Source organism: Ictidomys tridecemlineatus, chromosome 10 (assembly GCF_052094955.1).
Source record: "Ictidomys tridecemlineatus isolate mIctTri1 chromosome 10, mIctTri1.hap1, whole genome shotgun sequence".
Lineage (NCBI taxonomy): Eukaryota > Metazoa > Chordata > Mammalia > Rodentia > Sciuridae > Ictidomys > Ictidomys tridecemlineatus.
The window spans coordinates 96832758-96848300 of NC_135486.1; positions in this window are offsets into that span (position 1 = coordinate 96832758).

Here is a 15543-nt window from a genome sequence, read left to right on the forward strand (position 1 = left end):
GAATTAATAGCATTCATTTAGGAAAGTTTCCTTTTTAATCATTTGACCACAATTTACACTCTGCTGTTAAAGCAATGGCAGTTTACCCAAATTGCCTGGATAGTAATTGGTGCCTGGAAGGAAATAGACCCACCAGTGTGTCTGCCTTGTAAATATCTTGTCTGCAGCTCACCTTCAGGCCATGGTCATATATAATTAGAAGCATCCTGTGAGGGGACTAATAGTTGATGAGAATAGGGAATGTAGCCAATTGGTGCAGAAGAAAAAAAATCCAGATAATAAATGAGGAGTTATAACCAGATGGCCAAGGGATGGAATGAGGTACAAACAGATCATTTAGGCACAGATCAGCAACTAATTCAGAAACTAATTCAGAAACCATTGATTGTGTGTGTTTTATGCATGGCCCAAAGAGCTCTGCTGAGTTACATAGATTTATAGGAACCAAGCAGAGCAAGACCCCCAAAGCTATAACACAATCCATCTCAAGTGCCACAACCTATTTCCATGAAAGTCAGAATCCATGATAACTGGGACCCCCAAATGAGAAACCAAATAGCAGAGGTGTTGTGGAGGGAATATGCCCTTTGGCACTCCAATTTCAAGATTTCTAGCTTTTAAGACAATTGCACAGGACAATCCAAAACTCCCCATTGCCAGTTGAATATAAAACAGCATTGTTTTTTATTGTTTCTCAAATGAATTGTATATTGAATACAGAGGAGAGGGGTGGGATCTCAGTTCATTCATGCTACATGAAGAGAGTCTTGTGTAAATGGAGGCCACCCAGGGACTGGCAGTGGCCAGCAGTGACCAGCAGTGACCAGCCCTCAACAAAGTAAATAAAATCATCAGCACAGCAGGAGGTGGCTTTTCTCTTCTCCCAAGCCTATGTTGAGGGATCCAGGGTCTTGAACCTCCCCTCAACCCTAATGAGGAGGAAGATACTCTTTGCTTTGATGTACAGCTGTATGTTTTCTAATAAAGTAGGCAAGAGATTGGCTTCCATTAGGACTTCTCCTTTTAAGCCTTGATTATTCAGCAGCTCTGTTGAAATTAGCTGTTCATTTATCCACGAGCAGCTGCATGTAGGGTTGGATGGTTGTGCTTGTTGTGTTAAACTGAGTGGGTCTGGGCTAAAGCACTCCTGAATATTTATTTCACTTATTCCTCTGTAATAGTACTAGATTCTGAAACAACCAGAATTTCACCATTAAAAAAAAAAAAAAAAGACGGAGAAATTTGATCTGGATTGTAAAACACAGCTCAGTTCTAATACAAGGCAAATCCTTTCTGTCCCTCCTGTTTCTTGTGCACGCGACATTAATGCCTATTTTGGCACATCATGTCACAGCTGCAAAGCAGGACTGGTCCCTCCTGTTCTCTTATTCTTATGAGCTCCCTGCAGGGCTGCCAGAATAGTCACATTCATGACTGTCAGGTCCTGGCTGGAGCAGTTGTGAAATGAAGTCATTCAGAGCAGGAGCCAAATTCTGCTCACTGTCCTGGGGAGGTCCATGGGACTAGATGAAACTTCATCTTAGGGTCAAGGAAGAATTCAAGGATGTCCCCGAGAAAGGGTAAAGATTAAATGCCAAGTTGGAAAACTGGCAGGACACACACACACACACATACACACACACATACACGTGTGTACCCATACACAATTCTGATCAACAGAATTCTTGTGCTATATCTAGGTCCATAGGCCAGCAGGAGTACAAGTGTATATTTTACTCTTGGATTTTTATTCATCAAGATGAATCAACTTTGTAATGTTTGTACTTTTTGTTCAGCGGCTCTCTAGATTATTGATTTAATAGTTCCACCCACCTCTGTTCTTTTAATCCCCCATTTGCCAGCTGCTTGAGTTGTTAACACATTTGTCCTAAGTACAGCTTGTCATACCCAAATAAGGAAGGCTACTTAGGAACATTCAAACTCCTTGGGAGTTGACCCCCAAGTTCTTTAGCTTTGAGATGAAGCTGAGTAGGTAAAACCTTGGCCCAGTCAGAACTGGCTTACCGTATGTTCTCCAGCCTTTGCAACCAACCTTGAAATAGCTTTCACACTTCTCATATCTTCTGATAGGCTTCATGGTTTTATTCATGATTCCTATGGCCACTACAAAACTTCTGGTATATTTGAAATTATTCTCCATGTGTGTTCTGAATTGAGCTCCAGGTTCCCTCATCTGCCTCCAATTTTTTTTTAATGTACCAGGAATTGAACCCAGGGGGTACTTAGCCACTGAGCTACATCCCCAGCCCTCCCATCCCCCTTATTTTTCATTTTGAGGCAGGATCTTGGTAAGTTGCTTAGGGCCTCACTAAGTTGCTGAGGCTGGCCTCAAACTTGCAATCTTCCTGCTTCAGCCTCCTGAGTCATTGGGATTGTTCTATTTTTGTTTGTGTTTGCTAGGAGCTGTTTAGGGGTCAGTACCATCTTTGTTGACTTAAGAAACTGAAGAGTTCTTTGTCACTGATGTTAACAAGTTCATTTAAAACAACCATGTCTTCAGCAGTATTTAATGTTAATGTTGAGAAAGGTGAGTTTGACATTTTGTTGAGCATTAGGAAAATGGACTCTTTTACATGCCTTTAAAATACCAGCCCAACTTAGCTTGAAAATGTTTACAATCCAGATCAAATTTTCTGATCCTTTTTTTATGGTGAAATTTTAGTGGTTTTAGAATCAAAATACTAAGCTTGAAGCCTGAGCTCTGCCCATTCCTCCTCAATGTACTTGTACTTCTTTTGTGCCCTTATCCATGTTGGCATTGGTTGTTCTCCTTTGCATGTCTGTACTTTTTCTGTAGTACATGTTCTGGGACAGAGCTCCACTTAGTTACTGCTGGGATGGAGTCACTTTAATTTACCTCTGTGAGTCCCATGATGTGCTGGACTCTTGCCACTGCTGGGCTATTCTCCATACACTCCTGGTCCTATCAACTGTTGTTTGCTCACAAAGAATGTGAGCAAACAACCAACTAACTTCCTTGTTAGTCTCAGTTTTAGTTACAGGATTGTACAAAACAATCCAGAAAAACTTGCCAATCAAAAACTCAAGGATAGGAAATTCTATGAAGTGGCTGTGGGTCAAACTAAAGCCCATTCAGTTTGGTCCCCTGTTCTGCCATTCTTATCAAGTGCCTGACAGATTGAGAAGACAGTTTCCTTCCTGACATCCACAACATGGAGGAAAGAGAGTCCCCTGAAACTCCATGTTCTTCTGAAATACCTAGGGTAGTTAATATGCATAAGTGTGTGTGTGTGTGTGTGTGTGTGTGTGTGTGTGTTTGTCCGTGTATGATGTATTTGTTTTCAAATTTGTGGATGCCAGTTGTATTTACTAATGTAATACGGTCATCTAATTAAACATCAAGTCAACAAAATATGAGTGCCAAAGAAAAAGAGTTGTGATTATGAAAATGAGCTGCTTAAGACAAATTGCTATCAAATTAAGTGTGGGTAAGAGAACTGTATCAGACTGATAAATTTGTATAAATCAAGAAGGATTCTTTACTTGGACCACTTTGTAATTCTTTCCACATTCTTGCTCTCCTTTAAAGAAACACACCCGAAATTGTTCAGTCTACACACTGTTGGCCTGCTTTCTACAGAGATGAAAACAAGGAGCTCTAATTAGAAGGCTATGTTTAAAGGAAGATATTGAGCCTACAATCAAATAAACTGGGAAATAAATGCCTAATATGAGTTTAAGTTAAGAGTTTAAGGCATACATTATGTTTATAAATTTCCTGGTCTGATGAACTGACCATCAATCTGAATCAAAATAGCCAATACAAGGATTTCTAAGCATTCTGGAGTAGAAACTGCTGTGTTTAATGTGTTACTTGTATGGGATCTCCTTTGGAAGATTACTTTGACCAACTTTTCCAGTATGGGTTAGGATCCTTCCTGTTGGTGTTTGCCCATCATGTGACTTTGTGACATCATTCATGTTTGTTGTCTGTCTCCTCCACTGTGAGCTTGCTGGGGACAGTGACCTCACCTAAATCTCTATGTTTTTAGATACTGAAATCCTGCTTGGTCCAAGTGTGGATGCAGAAATGATTATTGAGTAAATGTTGAAAGGTATACTTTATTAATGTTTTGATGAAAAAATCAAGATAAAAATCCAGGTATCTTATTTTGTGGAAAGATGATGGAAAAGTTTTGTTGAAATAGACACATCATTACTGCAATATTTAAGATGTGTTCTATGATTAGTTTGAAGAGACCCGGCCTGGGGATCACAGAGCAACTTAAATTATTTTATTTCCAATGTTCATTGTCTTGGCATAACAGCAAGAAAAATTCACTCTGAAGAATTTTTCCTTCCCTTTATTTTTGCTGCCCATGCATTATATTCTATCTTCAGCAGCTGATCAGAAAGCTGTGGAACAGGGCTTGTATGATCCCATCCTGGCTGGGAGAGGGTAAAAATCTTAGTCCTTCTGAACCTTGTTTATGTTCCTTCCTCTCTTCCCCAACCTAAAATCAACAGATGCTTCTTGTCTGGGAAACTAGGGGAGTTCTTCAGGCCAAGTATCCTGTTTCCTTTAATAGAGTTGCAGCCTAGCTAAGGTAAGCATTAGCTTCCTTTTTGTCTTTTATATTCTTTAATTCCTCCATTTTAACTCTTTAATCAAATGTCTGGCTTTAATTGTCCCTTGCCCTGTGGCATTTGGCTTAATGTTTAGTCACAAAATGTTCCATTTTGTATATGTTTGAAAAATTAGATGGCAGGAGGAAATACTTCTTCCATAGTCAACATTATAGTTTGAACATTTAACATCTTAGACCAAATAGTCTGCAATAGGAGTCAAGCACAGTTTAGCAGAAGAATTGTGAAATGAGCCTATGTGATATTAATACTAGTTTAATGTGTGCTTTCAAAGCAGCTTAATATAGAGCCAAATGTCATTCTTTTCACTGGCTACAGGATTTCCCCTGAGTTCCCTGAAAGGAATGTCAAATTTAAGTCATAGATAACTAAGAAATAAAGCTTCCTTTATTACAAATGACATAACTGTCTGAATAAAAAAAAAATCCCAAAGGATGATCAGAAAAAGCTACTAGGATGTGAGTTTATCAAGTTCATACTTACAAGGTCAATCTATAGGAATCAATTATATTTTATATATTAGCAATAAATAACTAGAAATTAAAATTTTATAAATATATCACTTATAATAGCATTAAAACCAAGAAACATTTGTGTAAATTTTTAACAATATATATATAAGATTTGTATGGTCAAAGAATAAAACATTGATGAGAGAAATCTGAGAAGACCTAAGTAAATGAAAAGATATACCAGGTTTGTGTCCTGTCAGAAGACTAAATATTGTCAAGATGTTAGTTTTCCCCACATTGATCTATAGATTTTAATATAGTCTTAACTAAAATCAAGCAAGCATTTTGAAAAAAAGAAAAAACTGACATGGTATTCTAAAATGTATATGAAAAACAAAGGACCTAGCACAACCAAAATAATTTTGAAGAACAACAGGGTTGAATGACTCACACAACCTGATTTTGGGTTTTCAAAGACAAAGAAAACAATATAGTAGCAATGAAAGTATAGATATAGAGACACAAGGAACAAGTAGAGATTGCAGAAATAGATCCACTCTTGAATGGTCAATTGATTTCTAACAAAGCTACTAAGATAATCAATACATAAAGCATAAAAAATGGAGCTATAACAATTGAATATCTCTAGGCCAAAAGAAAAAAAGAAACTCAACTCTTACTAACACCATATGCAAATATTAATAGATCATAGACCTGAACATAAAAACAAATAATATAAAGACAAAAACTTCTAGAAGAAAGCACAAGAGAAAGCATGTGGAGTGTTGGTTTGGGCAAAGGCTTTTAGCTAGGACACAAGAATACAAACCATTAAAAATAATGGATAGGGGCTGGGGTTGTAGCTTGGTAGTAGAGTGCTTTCATAGCATGTATAACGAACTGGGTTCGATCCTCAGCACCACATAAAAAAATAAATAAATAAAATAAAATTATTGTGTCCATATACAACTAAAAAAATAAAAACAAAAACCTCTTAGCAATGGATAAATATGATTTCATCAATATTAAAGTTGTTTTCTTCTTCAAAAGACATTATGAATAAGAGAATCACAGAGGGAGAGAAAATACTTATAACACTCACCTGATAAAGGAAAAAAGAACACACTTAACTAAGAAAAGTGCACAACTAAAAAATTTTGGATAAAAGACTTGCACAGGAATTTAGAAGATTTATGGATGGCATAAGCTCATGAAAAGATGCTCAACATCATAAGCCAGTAAAGGATTACAATGAAAACCACTGTATACCTGTTAGTACAGCTAAAATTAAAAAAAATATTAATAATACCCAGTGCTGGTATATTGTAGAGTAACCAGACTCCTCAAGCATTGCTGGGGGGAATGTACATACAGGCATTTTGGAAAATAACTGGGCAGTTCCCCTCAGGCAAAATGCATACTTGTTATACATATTATTTTCTTAGAATGTTGTAACAAAGTGTCACAAATGTGGGTGGCTTAAAGCTACAGAAATTGACATCTTGCCCTTTCTGGTGGCTAGAAGCACTAAATCAAGGTGTTACCAGGACCATATCACCTCTGACACTCATAGAGATGAATCTTTCTTTTTGTCTCCTAGCGTTTGTTTTCAATCCTCAGCATTCTTCAGCTTGTAGATGCATAGCTGTAATCTCCGTGTCCTTGTCACCTGGTCATGTTCTCCCTGGGTTTCAGTCTCTGTGTCCTCTCTGCTCTTCTTATAAGGACACTAATCGTAATAGTTTAAAGGCCCATCTTGCTCCAGCATGCCCTCATCTTAACCAATTACAAAATAAAGCAATCACTTTATTTTCAAGTAAGGTCACAATCTTAGCTTCTGGGAATTAGGACTGAATATACCTTTTGAGGGGGAAAGAGGACACAGTTTGATCTGTTATACTATACAATCCAACAATCTCACCGAAAAATGGAAACAGAGTTCTGAGAAAGACCTATATGAGATGTTCATAACAGTTTTATTCATGGTCACCACAAAGTGAGAGCAACTCAAAAGTTCACCAACAGTGAATGGATAAATCATGGTACAGATAATAAAAAGAACAGACTACTGATATATCCAAGAGTACGGAAGAATTTCAAAAAAATTGTGTTAAATGAGAGAAGTCACACAGAAAAGATAGGAAACTCTAATGCCACGTATTCAACATCCTGGAAAAGGCAAAACTATGAAGCAAAAATCAGGAGAATAATTTCAGGGGCTGTGGGGGTAGGGAGGAGAGTAAACAGAAGTGAATTAACCACAAAGAGGCATGTGTTAGCTGTCTCAAGGGGATGGAATATTCTCTTTCATAACTGCAGTGATGGTATACAACTGTGTGTGTTTGTTGACATTCACAGTACTTTACATTAAAAAGAGTATATTTTTTACCATATGTAAATTATGCTTCAAGAAAATTTTTTACACCAGAGAGTGCAATTGAATACCAATAACACTTTAAAAAAATAGGGCCCAAGGTGTGAGGATGTTGCTCAGTGTTAGAGTGCTTGCCTAGCATGTGCAAAGCCCTGGGTTACAACCTCAGCACTGCAAAAAAGAAAAGAAAAGAATAAATAAAAAAACAAAGAAAGAAAGAAAGAGGAAGGAAGAAAGGAAGGAAAGAAGGAAGGAAGGAAGGAAGGCAGGCCCAAGATTCTTGGTATAATTAAGGAAAGAACAAATCCCCCAATTCAGTAGGAAATCTAAATCTAAATTATTCTAATTTAAGGACTTACAGTGCCTACAAGGATTGTAGGACATACAGGGTAAACTGAAATTAATAAACATCAAGGAACAATGAAAGCTGCCTTCAAAAGCCAGGACATATACTTCTGGGGAATTGCCCTTTGGCCATTATAACGAGCAGCCCTTGGGACAATCTGAGACTTAAGAAAGCCTCCTAACTTAGAGCAGCAATTCACCTCCCAGCTCTGGTTCTGTGCTTGTCTGGCCTATTTCCTGTCATCTATCTGAATCTTTTTTTCCTTTTCTCCTGACAATAGTTCTTTCCTAGACAGGGCCATGCTCTGCCTTCCTTACCAGGATGGCTTGCTCTGGTTTTAGTTCTATTTTGGCTTTGAGTTCACAGTTCCACTTTCGTCTGAATTCAAATCATAGATCACAACTTCCATGTTTTTAAGAAATAATTTAAGTTCCAAGTGACAAAAAGTACAGGTTTATGTTGGGTTACATTCAATTTACACCAGAGTTTTTTTTGTTTGTTTGTTTTTGTTTTTTTTTTAGAGGGTGTTTCCTGCATGAGCAAGACCAGGGCTCTCCCTGGACTCATCCATTCCCCAGAGTTCCAAACCAGCAGGCCCCCAGTATTCAGGTGCAAGCCCTTCTCTTTGCAGATATTCTGATTGTAATATGCAACAATGGCCAGCAAGTGTACACACAAGAATTGCCTCAATAGGAAAGTTTGTTTCCTTAGTCTTTACTTCACAATAAAACCAGGGCATGACCTTAAAAAAAAAAAAATAAACCTTAAAATATCTCAAGTCTTTCTCCCTGCCAATTTCCTTTTCCTTCCCAGCCTCTTTATTTCCTTTCCTTCCCTCCTACCCGGGTGGTCTTGTTTGTGGTTAGTTTTTCCTGTCTTCTTTCTGTATTTTCTTTTACGCCCCTCTCCTCTTTCTTTTCTTTTTCTTCCTGCTCTTATCTACCTACCTGTCCACTATTTTAATTTTATTTTTTTACTTAACCCACTCTCTTTATCTGACTACTATAAAGGATTCAAAATATATCTTTCATTGTCCTTATTCAAAAGTTTTGTGTTCTCCATTAAGCCTAAAAGAAAGTCTGCTATGAACTTGCCAAAAATATATCCACTGGCTCTATCCACTTTTTAACACCAGGCTGATCTAGGCAATGCAACAATACCTTTTATCAGCTTCTTGGTGGGAGTCCAGCTTATGCATATTCATTTTCTGCCTCATTAATAGTCCCCTGGGCTTACTCCATGTCATTGGGAGAACACTGAGAACAGTGGAAATCTCAGTTAAAACAATGCCCCTTGTTTTTTCATTTGCCATGGCATTTTTGAAGCACGAGTTTCTAATAGCTCCACAGAACTGCTGATCAGGTTTTTGTCCTCTATGTAAAACTGAGTCTTAAAAACAGGCCAGCAAATGTGCAGTGTGCACTAAGCTCAGCTTTATCAAAACTTCCAAAAAGACACCCCATTCTGCCATCTGCAAGCAGAGAAAAATAATTTTTTAAAAAACAGTATCTTTAAGGTTCTTTATTTAACACAATAGGAAAATATCTAACCCCTATTAGAAAGTATTGAAATAAGTGTTGCAAAAAATATTTGGAAGAATAAACCATTATTTTGTTATTAGTTCATAAAACTTGGCAGTAACATAATGATGCCTTAAGTCAGTCCATCAAACTGGTCATTGGTTTTTTGGTTTTTTTTTGTGTTTTTGGTGCTGGTGATGGAAAGCAGGACCTCGGGCTTCCTATGCATGTGCTCTCCCACTGAGCCACATCCCCAGCCCCTCATCATGCTAATTTTTGATATAATTCAATACATATCAATTTAACTTCCATTACAAACCTTTCATTGTGCTAAACACTGTGAAGATTTAAACACTGATTCTTGCTTGCCTTCAAGATTTACAGGATAATGAGGGCAAAAAACAAAACAAAACAAAACAAAAAAACCCATGTGTTTAAAAAAATATTATATGGGACAGAAAATAAATTTGTTAGTTTCTTGAGATACTGTGATTTTTAGTCAATTTTCTTCCCAGGTCTAGTTCACTCCTTTTCACACAGAGACACTTAATAAGCAATTAAGGAATTGTTAGTGTTAGTGTTAGCATGGGTTCCTTAGGATAACTGTTGTGGGGGACAAGAAAATCATATCTTACAAGAAATAATATCTTTAGAAAGATCTAACTCTGAATTTATTTATTTACTTATTTTTTAAGTTGTAGATTGACCTTTATTTTATTTATATGTAGTGCTGAGAATCAAACACAGTGCCTCACACATGCCAGGCAAGTGCTCCACCAATGAGCCACAACCCCAGCCTAACTTTGAAGTTTAATAAAAGAAAAGCCAGTGGTTTCTGGCTTCGAGGTGTGAAACATGGTGTGTTTCACTGGATTGGCCTAGTTGACGTGGTCTGCTTGGGCAATGACTTGAGTTATATGTGTGCCCTATGGGCAAGTGGGAAGAGGCAGGAATAGTGAATTTGTACCCAGTGGGGATGAAATATCTGTGGGTCAGGAAGAATTTGAAAGATGGAGTGAAAGGTATGGATTTCAGTGATAAGGTAGAAAAAGCAATTGCTTGGTTTTGTCATCTAACTAGATGTGGGGTCTGAGAGAGGAAATGAAGACTGTCTTAATATTTGGGTGGCAAAGGGGGTATTCTTAATAAGAGGGTACGGGGTAAAAAGGGAAGCCAAGAGGGAAAAGAGGACTTTTGCTTTTAACTAGTCATACTGATAAGCTGTCACTTAAAAGATTAAGATCTCTCACCATGCTAAGAATTTCATGAGCAAACTTTTCTTAAAATCAATTTCCTAGCATTAGCTTCCTCCTGTTCTGTAAGAAAATTTAATAGCCAATTCAATTTATTTAAAGTGTATGGAATTCTCCAGTTTTTCTACTTCATCCTGAGTCATGTGTAGCAAGTTATATTTTTCTATTCCATCTTGATTTCCAAATGAAGCTGTTCATAGTATCTCTATATTCTCTTTCTAGCCTTTGAGTATCCATAGCTATGTTTTCATATGCATTCCTAGTATTTTCTCTTGTTCCTTCTCTGTGTGTTTTTGTTTCTCTGTCTCTTACCAGTTTGGATAGAGGTTTGTTGATTTTCTCCTTCTTTTGAAGAACTTAACAATATCTACTCTATCTCTGCATTTCTTTCTGATAGCCTTATAAGTACTTGCATATAGAAAGATGTAGATAATAACAGATGGCTTCAACAGTTGTTGCAAAGAGAAATGATCTGAGGAAAGCAGGTGCTTGTCAAAGTGCAGTGTCCTGCAACGTTTCAGCTGTTGACTTAGAAAAGGGAGGTCATAAGGGCAGGCTGGAATCTGAGGACAGGGCAAGTTGTCCTGAATCCTGGTGGTGAATGACGTGAGAGGTGAACTGGGAGATGGCAAAACACCACAAGCAAATGCCTTTAAGACAGACTTTCTTTATCATTCTCTTTTCCCTTTTAAAATTCAAACTTGTTTTTAGTTTTTTATTTTATTATTATTATTATTATTTTCTTTGGTGGTGTTTGGGATTGAACCCAGGTCCTTGTGCATGTGAGGCAAGCACTCCACCAACTGAGCTATATCCCCTCAAACTTATTTTAATCTTAACATTACCCAGTTAACACTAAATTACTTAAAATTTTTAGTTCACAATAAACTTTATTGGGATAGAAGGATGTTATCACTAGAAAGACAGTTTTAAAATTCTGGGGATATAGATCAGTTGATAGAGGGCCTGCCTCGAATGCACAATGGGTTCAATCCCCAGCACCACCAAAAAAAAAAAAAAATCAAATAAAAGTCTGGTAATCATTAGCAGTTCAAATGTGTGGGTGACACACTTCTCTAAGCAGGGTTAATAAGCAAACCTTCTCTGGAAAGATTTAACGTTAGCTGTAGTTTGGACTTGTAAACTTAGTGGATCAAACAGCCTCCTTTTCCAGCCATGTCTGGTGGCAGCATCAGCAACATTACTAAAACACACACACACACACACACACACACACACACACACACACTCTCTCTCTCTCTCTCTCTCTCTCTCTCTCTCTCTCTCTCTCTCTCTCTCTGCTATGGAATCATTCAGCATTGAGTCCAGAGGAAACTGAAGTCCACGGCAAATTAAATATCTTGTCCAAAGTCACGAACCTACTTGGAAGCAGAGCCATGACTGCAAAGCAGATCTCTTTAGACTTAGCCTAGTTTTCACTCCATTCCTTTACAAACTTATCTCATTAAACAAAAGGTAGATGAATATATATAAATGGCATTTCAAGAGACACTTCCTGCTAATGGAAATGTTTGTGAATATCAGCAAGAAGAAAAAACAAAGTTGGAACAAATTGTAAAAACTTCTCTATAAATTGACCATTTGTATTACATGCTAGTCATCTGAAATGTTAAACATAGGAATGATCTTTGCTTTGTTTAAATGCAGAGATAGTTTGTTTACTCTTAAATATCTAATCTTAAACTATCTTAGTATCTTTGAAGGGATGAGCCTTTGAGGGGCCCCTCCCCTCCCTTCGCTTTTTAGAGATTTTAGTTTTAATACACAGGAAGACTCTCAGGAAATTCTTTTTTTTTTTCCTTTTCTTTTCTGATTTTAGATACATGTAAAGAAAAAGACATAAAGCTCAGATCTTTGCATCATGTTGTTTATGTGCCTAACAGCTGTTTCTTTTGATTCTTTGGGATATTTAGTTACAAATTAGAACCACCATTTTATACAGTCCCTTTGATTTTAGAATTCCAAACAACAAAGAATAAATGTTTTGTAAAAACTAAACACTTTAAGAAACACATATATTAAATGTTTTGAAATTCATTCTTTAACTCTTTAGAAGTATTCCATTATATTATGAGACACAGCTCTGCTCTGGAGCTTGCAACATGCTTTGGTGGGTTAATTACCACATGGAGGAAGATTAATTTTTAATATTGGTGTTATTAGCATTTTAAATGAAATGATTTCATTCCTTTGCTCACAAATGCTCACCAACAGCATTTTAATGCAACAGTATATTTTTATATATCATATTTTTGGGGGGGTTTATCATTTTTACTCCTTCCTTCTGAGTAACATTAATTTTAATATAGATATATTTGCTTGACAAATCATACATATTTTCACAAACACAAAAATTCCACAAATGAGTTTTTCACATCTTTCATAGAAAAACATTATTTTCCAAGGTTACGGAACTTTGGATTAATGTTAGGTAACAACCCCACTAACTACTTAAGCAAAATAAGGAAAATTCTAATATATCCACATTACCATGCCATTTAAATGATATTTTTAGGATACCATATTGTTACTTTTGTTTTTCTTTCTCTATTTTTTTCAATGTTCAGGCCATCAGGGTTCAGTGAAGACTAATTGTACATAAACTGTGTGGGAGCTAGATAATTACTTAGTAAGAATTCCTTTTCAAGGCCTGTCCTTCTGGTTTACTTAACTGCTGAACTCTGTATGGATACCTTCTCAAGGCTCCCATTTTCTGCCTGCCCTCACATTCTATAGATTTTATGCTAATCAGTGCCTACCTTTCCATTTAACTAGACTCATAATTGTGTGTTTAGAATTCTAAGATGTGTGTTTAGCCTCCAAGATGTCTGGCCTGTGCTGCACATATATCTTGTACCACTTATTCAACCATGTATCGATCTAAGTACTACATTGAATGATAGTTTTTCATTACTATAATGAAGTATCTGAGGCAGGCTTACTTATCAAGCAAATAGGTTTATTCAGTTCACAGTTTTGGAGGCTGAAAGTTCAGAATCAGGTACTCCTGGTTTGGTGTTTGGTCTTTAGTCAGGGCCTAATGGCAGATGGCATTGCCTCAGTGGGAATATGTATGGGATGAAGTGATGACTTCTTGAAATATGAAGCCAGAGAGAATCCCTTCTGAGGATATGCCCACAATGCTCTCCTGTTAGGCTCCACTTCTTAATAGTTCATAACCTCCTCCTGCCACACTAAGACCCAGTATTCCAAGCACATGAACTTTTGGAGGTCATGCTCAAGCCATACCCATATGGATAAGATGGGTCCATTTCATCATAACATAGGATAGTCTGCTTCTTGACTTTGAGTCCACCTCAGACCAGCCAGTCCCTGGCAAACTTCCTAAGTGGCAAAAATGCATGGTAGAAACTGAGCTGATGTCACTTAGGGGCAGAATAGAGATGTCTCAGCTGAGCCCCATCTACACTGCCAATCCACAGTACTGGGGGCAAATCATTTATTCTTGATTTTAAGTAACTAAGTTTTGAGATGTTTTGTTATACAGTGATAGAAAACAGATGATATTAAAGAACAGGCTTCATAATATGATTTTAAAGTGAAAATTGTGTGTCTTTTTGAGTGGGCTATTGTTTATTCAGATGCCCAACATATAGAGCAAAATTTAAGGGACAAAAGGATGCATGTATGAAAATGGACTTCACTCCTCCAGGAGACTGTTAACCTCACCTCATCTCTTTAGAGCTCCTCTAGATGATGCTTAGGGATAGAGTTAACAATTTCAAAATTTATGCATGGAGAAAATGACCAAAGTTGAAGATAGAAGTGAACATACCTTATTTCAAATTGATTTGCTTTGCTCCACTTTATGTTCCCAAATGTTCATTTCTGCCTTCTTCAATTTTTCTAAGAATAAATTCAGATGTCACAGCAAAAGGACAAGGTTAAAGCTTAGCATATGGATGACCTTGTGAATGAATGCTCTAAGAGAGAAAATTATATGCATTTTCCAGTAATTTGAGATTACACAATCTATGGGCGAAGTGACTAAGCTACCAATCCCGATGAGTATTTTTTTGTATTTCACTTGGAGAAAGCAAGTCACACCCTAGAGGCCCTCCATGCCTCTAGATTAACTGCATCAGTCTAGGAACAAAAACCTAACATAGTCCAGCAGGTTCTTAGGCCACTAGTTTCCCTGACCCATCCAGAGTCCTTTCCACATTCTGAATGTGAAATCAATGGAGCATTGGACTCAGACTGAGAGTCTGGTATCACCTGAAGTCACCTCGGAAAGTCCAGCTGAGCCCTGAAATGCTTATTCATCAAAAGTCTTATTCATCAAACATCTGTCACAAACCTACTTTGTTCTGTGCACTGTGGTGAGTAGAGATAAAAAACCACTTAGTACATAGCCTTAAAGTTCTTATTCCCAGGGTGTATTCACAGAAGCTCCCAGGCTCCCAAATTAAATTGGATCCTCCATAAAAATTCCCCTAAGATTCCCTAGGGATGGAAAATATTCAGCCCCAAACAGTGGACATAATACATTGGTGGATTTGGCCTGCTATATTTTAATAAAGATTTGAATTGAGAAATTCAAAGTAAACATTTCCTCTCCATTTATTTGTTTTTTAAATAAAATTATGGTAGTTAGGGTTCGGGTAGTGTTGACTTTGAGTCTGTGGGCATTTTTCTCTCAGACTATAGAATAAACCATGTTTCCTTTTCTCTCAGAAGGCAGGGAAACACTGTGTGGTCACTTATCACATGGCTTGGTATCTCAGGTGTTTGTCCAGGCTGCTTTGGGAGGACAATCAAGCTCACTGGTAGGTTAATGCTTGTTATGGTTTGGATATGGAATGCCCCCACAAAACTCATGTGTTAAAGACATGGCCCCAATACAGAGATGTCCAGGGGTGGAACTTTTGGGAAGTGATTGGATCATAAAGTCTGTAACCTCATTGGTGGATTAATTCATCATTTA